Raw genomic sequence first — 6,787 nt, 5'->3', positions numbered from 1 at the left:
AGAATTTTTTATTTCTTTTTATCAACAAATAAAATTTTATTGATCATAAGAATAGGCAAAGCCCAAATACACGGGTCATATTCAAGAGTAACACCTAGAGTGATATTCTAGTGATACAAGAAACTCATGAATGGTCATGTCATTAAAATCAATTACAATCAACCATTGGAACAATATGTTAAAAAAGAAAATTCTAATTTTATCCAATGACTGCTCATAATTCCGTAATTTGGATCTTTCCTCCCTCCAAGGACACTACCATAAACATATCAAAACCATCTTCCAATTTGCACCAATAAAAGAAGTGCCTTGAAGACCTCTCCATGAAACTAAAAGGTCAATCACCATTCTTAACATCACCCAAGTTGCACCAACCCTAATAAAAAAATCATTCCACAAAGTTGTGGCAATTTTGCAATGCACTAGTAGATGATCGACGGATTACCCACTCTTTTACACATACAATATCAATCAAATACTATAATACAACATTTCTTTAAGTTGTCAACAGAGAGAATTTTCTCCAAAGAAGTTGTCCATATAAAAAATGATGCTTTTAAGGGGGTTGTATGCTCCTTCGCAAAAATGGATTTGCATTGCTCTTAGAGATGGATTAGTAAAAGGAACGTTCAGTTAACTTTCCTTTCACCGAGGGGCATTAAAAAAGTTTGTCTTCACCTCCCCCGCATAGTAATTGAATAGACTAGGGTGTAGAATTCAAAGATTATGTAAACTTCCCAATCATAAATAGTTTTAAGAAATGTGACATTCCACTTAGAGGTGTTATTAGAATAGTGAAGGAGGTCCCCGAGACTTCTTTCATGCTTGCTATACCAAAAAAGCATGTATAGGCTTCCTTAAGTGCATATAATGTCATTTCAAAATTTGATACAGGACCCGTCACCTGCTCAAAATGGGTAAAACTAGAAAATATATTCCATCACGTCTTATGTGTTTCCAGAGCCCCATCCCAAAAGATCCACTCACCTCATTTGAGCATCAACCTCTTAATGCTCTACTATACTTTGAATCTAAAACCGATCTCCACAAAGTTCCACATTATAGGGGATATTTCCATAGTCATTTACCCAACAACACATTGTTAAAAAGCTGCAGATTTTGGATATTCAAGTCTCTTTGATAAGTTTAGGAACAAACGGTGGCCCATTATACCAAATGAAATTTGAACTCATCATTCATCCCTCCTTATAGAAAATCCCGCTATATTTTCTCCATGCGGTAAGCTACATGTGATGGAAGTGGAAATAAAGAGAGAAAATAAATTGGTAGATTGGATATGGTACTTTTAATTAGTGTGACTCTGTCACCTTTGGATAAGTACATCTGCTTCCAACTAGCGAGTTTCCACTCCATCTTTTTTAGGACATCATTCCAAATGGGTATCCATTTATAATGAACACCCAACGGGAGGCTAAGATATTTCATGAATAAGAAATATCTTACAACCCAAGATAGAAGCCATATCGTCCACATTTTACACTTGCTACACTAGAATTACATCTGATTTGTCCAAGTTTACCTTCAATCTGGAAACAACTTCAAAGCATAGAAGAAGAGCACTCAACGCACAAATATGATCATGGTTGGCCTCACAAGATACCAGGGTATCATCGACAAATAAGAGATGAGAAATATTGAGAGAGCCAGTATCGACTTCCCCTACTGAGAAGCCGGATATAATGCCACCCTCTACCACACCGTCGATCATTTTGCTAAGTGCTTCCATTACAAAAACAACAAGTAACGGAGATAAGGGATCCACTTGTCTCAATCCCCACAAGTTTTGAAAGAAACCACTTGTTGTGCCATTAATCAAAATAAAGAAGCATGCAGTAGAGATGCAATGCTTGATCCATGAGCACCACTTCACCTCGAACCCACACCCCTCAAGCATGTAGAGTAAAGCCCCGTTTGGTTTTAGAGAATGTCTCAACCCATCTCGTCTCATCTCATTTTATATCATATCAAAATCCAAATACCATTTAAACATAAACACTTTAGAATTTCAACTTTTTCTTCTAATCATTATCTAATCATTATAACTTTCATAACCTTCTAAACAAAATACAAAAAATAATTCAACTTTTTCAAATCTCAAAACAATAATTATATTAAAGAATTATATTCAAAAAATATTTTAATTTTATAATATTTTTATTCAATTTTTTCTCTCACATTTCCTAAAATTTCATAAAACATCTTAGCTTAAATCATTTCACTACTATTCACATATTTCTCATCTCATCTGTGTAACTAAACGAGACTTTAGAAGCTCCAATTAACTCGATCACAGGCCTTTTCTACATCTTGTTTGCAAAGAAGCCCTGCCTCTTCCGACTTGATTCTACTATCCAAACATTCATTGGCAACAAGCACTGCATCAAGTATTTGCCTCCCCTTCACAAAGGCATTTTGAGGCTTTGATATTACTTTCTCTACCACCATGCTTAATCTTTTCGCCAAGACTTTTGTGGTGATTTTGTACATTCCACTCATCAAACTTATGGGGCAATAATCTTTATCCTCAACCACCCTTTATTTTTTTTTTTTTTTGGAATAAGAGTAATGAATGTGTTATTAAGGCTTTTTTCAAATATTTCATTTTCATGGAATTCTTGGAAGACCCTCGTGTTATCACTCTTGATCATTTCCCAACAAAATTGAAAGAACACCATAGTGAAGCCTTCCGAACGTGTAACTTTGTCACACACCATACTTTTTAACCGAACCTCCATTCCTTCAAAAGGCCTATGTGCCATCCTTTTACTTGTGGATCGATAGTATCAAAAGTAACTCCATCAATTCTTGGTTGCCAAGAGAATTGTTCCAAAAGTAAGTTCTCATAGTAGTCAACAACATATCAATGGTGTTGTTTGTCTTGTGTGAGTTATCCACTCGATGAAAAAACTTGGTACATTTATCCTCCTCTTTTAAACAGAAGACTCTTATTTTTGTCTCCAATATATCTCTTCTATGAGAGAGACCCTCTCAAGTTCTACATACACTTGAGTTTTGCAAGCCTTTTCCACTTCTACATTTCCCTTTCCTCCAATATATTCTCCAAACCTTTAAGTTCCTCCAAAAGTGTCTTCTTCTGGCTTTCCACATTACCAAATACTTGTTTGCAGGGGTGTAACTATTCCGGTTTCATATAATTTTTAGAACCAAACCGATATATACCGGTTTTGAAAATTTAATAATCGATATCGGACCGATTCAATACCGAAATTGGAACTTCCAGTTTTTTCGATATCGGTCTGATTTTTTCGATTTTACCGATTATCTATATTAGTAATAATATAATATTTACATATACTAAACTATTAATCTATTTATATTATATTATAAGTATAATATTTTATAATAATTAACACATACTAGTATAGTATTGAATTTAACTATAGTCTATATAAGTTCTAAACTTCTTATATGAGTATATATAATCAAATGCATAAAAATGTATTTACAAAAAGAATATATATTATAATTTATTATGCCAAAAATGTATTTATCATTGATATATCTATATATATCACAAGTAAGTTTATATTAATAACTTAATATTAATGTTTATGTTATAAATTAAAATTTATATGTTACATCAAATGTTATATTAAAAATTATAAGATTAATTTCATGTTATAAAATTAATAGATTTAAATAATAAGTTTAGAATTTCATGTTACATGAATTAACAATTTAATATATAATATATAATATAATATAAAAAATTATATATAATATAAAAATTATAAATATATATACCGGTCCAGTTTGGTTTAAATCAATTTTCAAAATATGAAAACCGGTACTGCACCGGTTTAGGTTCGATTTTGATTCTTAAGAACCGGTACCGCCAAACAGCTTACAAATCGGTCCGGTCCAGTTTAACCTGTTTTTTGATTATTTTTTTTTCTACACCCTACCTATTCTCCAGCTCTTTAGAACTTTTTTTCAATGCCTTCAATTTACATGCTAGAAAATAACTTGGGGTTTCATGGAAATGATAAGAAAGCTACCGTTGTTTAACTCGGTCAATAAAGTCATTGGATTTCAACCACATATTCTCGAATTTGAAATACCTTTAAACCTTTGTGTATTTTGCCATAGTCAAGAAGGATGGGAAAGTGGTCTGAACATAGTCGGGGAAGATGCTTTTGGATGAGATTTGGAAAATGGATTTTCCAATCCGAGGAGACCAAGAATCTATCGATCCTCGACCAATAAGAAAGTTCATAGTTGCTTGACCAAATGAAGGAACCACTTGCAGGAGAGATATCTAATAGATCTTGGTAAAAAAAAAAATGAAGTTAGAAAAATCTACCATTGCTGAGTTGTAGTTGGAACAACCCAATATTTCACTCGGGAACCTAGTGACAATAAAATCACCTCCAATGCACCAAGGCATATCCCAAATGCTACTTTGCTCAGCCAATTCATCCCATAATAAACTTCTTGCTTGATCTAGATTATGACCATAAACTCTTGCGAAAGCCCATTGAAATCCATCCTCAACATTCTTGAAAGAGCAAGCCACCGAATTTTTGCTTGATCCAGATTAGGATCATTAACTTGCAAAGGCCTATTGGAATCCATCCTCAACATTCTTGAACGAGCACACTGCCATAAAATCCCCCATACCATCCTTCACCTTTTCGATCACCCATTTATCCCACATCACTAGAATGCCCATCGATGTTCTATTGGAGGGTAGATGGTGACAACCCACCTGATTACATGCCCACAAACTCCTAATGATGCTTAAAGAAATAAGCTCCAATTTCGTTTCTTGTAAACATATAATGTTGCATCCCCATAGTCAAGTTTATTTTTTTATTGTGAGGAGCTTCTCCTTCTCTTTTACCCCCCTTACATTCCAAGAAATGATTTTTTTCTTCATTATACAACCTCATTTACCCTTCCCTTCGCTTTCCCACGATTCAAGTTCCTTTCACTTTTCCCATCAATAATTGTCTAGGTAAGCCGTTTGAGGTCCCTAACTTTTTTCTTAGCTGAGTTGAGCTTGCCATCTGAGCAAGATTGTCTTTGTCCAGCCTCTACAGCTGCAAGTAAGGCAATAAATTAGTTTTCGAAACCGTTACATACAACCACAGTGTTGGATTTCCTTAACTTTATGGAAGACTCATTCTAAAACCTGGGTATCATTCGGGTGTATATATTTCAATGGGGTAGGTGCCTCTCAGGAACTACCTTCATTATTACCCAAAGGAACTACCTTCGCCAGCTTAAAACACGACCCCAGCTAGTGCTCTCTCTCATTCCCATCGAATTCATACAAGACCATAGCAACCTCGGAAGATTCGGCCCTGTAGTCACCATTTCATTGTCTCTAGCATATACAAACGATTAAGGGCATATTTCAATATCAATAATATCTAGAAATATTTGAGAAGAATGCTAAATATAGTTTTGAAATATATAAGTACCGCGCACTTACTTTGAAAAATGTGAGATTCACCACTAAAAAATAATTTTTTTTCTTATGGGTCTCAGGTTTATCTACTTTTTTCAAATGGAGTACAAGAGATTTAGTCAACTATAAATATAATTTTTTATTTGAGAATTTGCTTGAGATTATGTTTTGAGAAATGATGAATAAAAAGTTAAATAAAAATATTTTTAAAAATAAGTATTGTATTGGAATTTCTGAAAGTGAATAGATAAAATTACAATGTTATTTAAATATAGTTTTTTTAATATAATTTTTGTTTTGATATTTGTAAAATTTGTATTAATTTTTGTATTCGAGTAATAATTAGATGAAAAGTTAAAAATTTAAAATAGAAAAATATTTTATATTTAAGTGATATTTGATAATGAAATTATAAAATTTTTTGAGAATTTTATTACTACCCAACCAAACATACCTACTTTGTTTTGCCTTTTCTTTCCTAATATAATAAACTTCCTCAATATACAAAATTGTAACTACAACAACTTTCTATACTTGCATGTGACTCTTGGAATTCCACTGCAATTAATGCAATTATCTGTAAATTTCAACTAGCCCTATATTAATTTCTTAATTATCGATTTCTTTTTATATTATAACTAATAATTAAATCTTAGTATTAATTAGAGTTGAACAAATTCAACTTGCAATCCATGCGTAAGAGTCTAGTTTGAAGTCTAATTAATAAGTTATAATAATTATATAAAATGAGATAAAATAAGATATGATAGTTTAATTTTATGTAACCAAACTAACCTTAAAAGACCATTTGAGATCCCTAGGGTGAATCAAGAAGCGTGATAGTGATTATACTCTAGTTTAAAATTTATTTCTTTCGAGCGAGTTTTAGGGAAGACACGAAGCTGATAAAGAATTAATAAAACAATAGAAAATGATTTTCTAACAAAAGGCTTCCATAGCATAGTGGTAGTGCGTTCGCTTCGTAAGCGAAAGGTCGCGAGTTCGATCCTCGCTGGGAGCTATTGGGTTTTTTTGAACTTCTTTCAATTGCATTTGCCATTTCGGTCGAAGACCTTCAATGGATCATCTTTTGACTAACCGACAGATACCATTCGTCGTTTCATGGTTAGACATCTCTAGGGAACAGTACGTCCAATGCATTTGCGTGTTCAATCACTGACAAATAGAATTCAGGTGATTCGACAGCATTGGCCAACTCGTTGACCATTATTAGGGTGTACCTTTGTAAAAATTTTAGAGGCATTCTTCATTTTTAAAATTTAATAAAAAAAACATATTTTTTATAAATCTAAAATTTTTTTATTCATAATT

At 32.8% G+C, this 6,787-nt stretch overlaps 1 non-coding gene across 1 annotated transcript; it reads left to right on the top strand.

The window, feature by feature from the left end:
• Positions 1–6,404: 6,404 nt before the first annotated feature.
• TRNAT-CGU lies at positions 6,405–6,476 on the top strand. The gene has a single exon. It is a non-coding gene; the product is annotated as a tRNA-Thr (tRNA).
• Positions 6,477–6,787: the final 311 nt, after the last annotated feature.

Source organism: Juglans microcarpa x Juglans regia, chromosome 5D (assembly GCF_004785595.1).
Source record: "Juglans microcarpa x Juglans regia isolate MS1-56 chromosome 5D, Jm3101_v1.0, whole genome shotgun sequence".
In the NCBI taxonomy this organism is placed as follows: Eukaryota; Viridiplantae; Streptophyta; class Magnoliopsida; order Fagales; family Juglandaceae; genus Juglans; species Juglans microcarpa x Juglans regia.
Note: the sequence above shows the minus strand (reverse complement) of the source record. Positions and strands in the feature narration are given on the sequence as shown.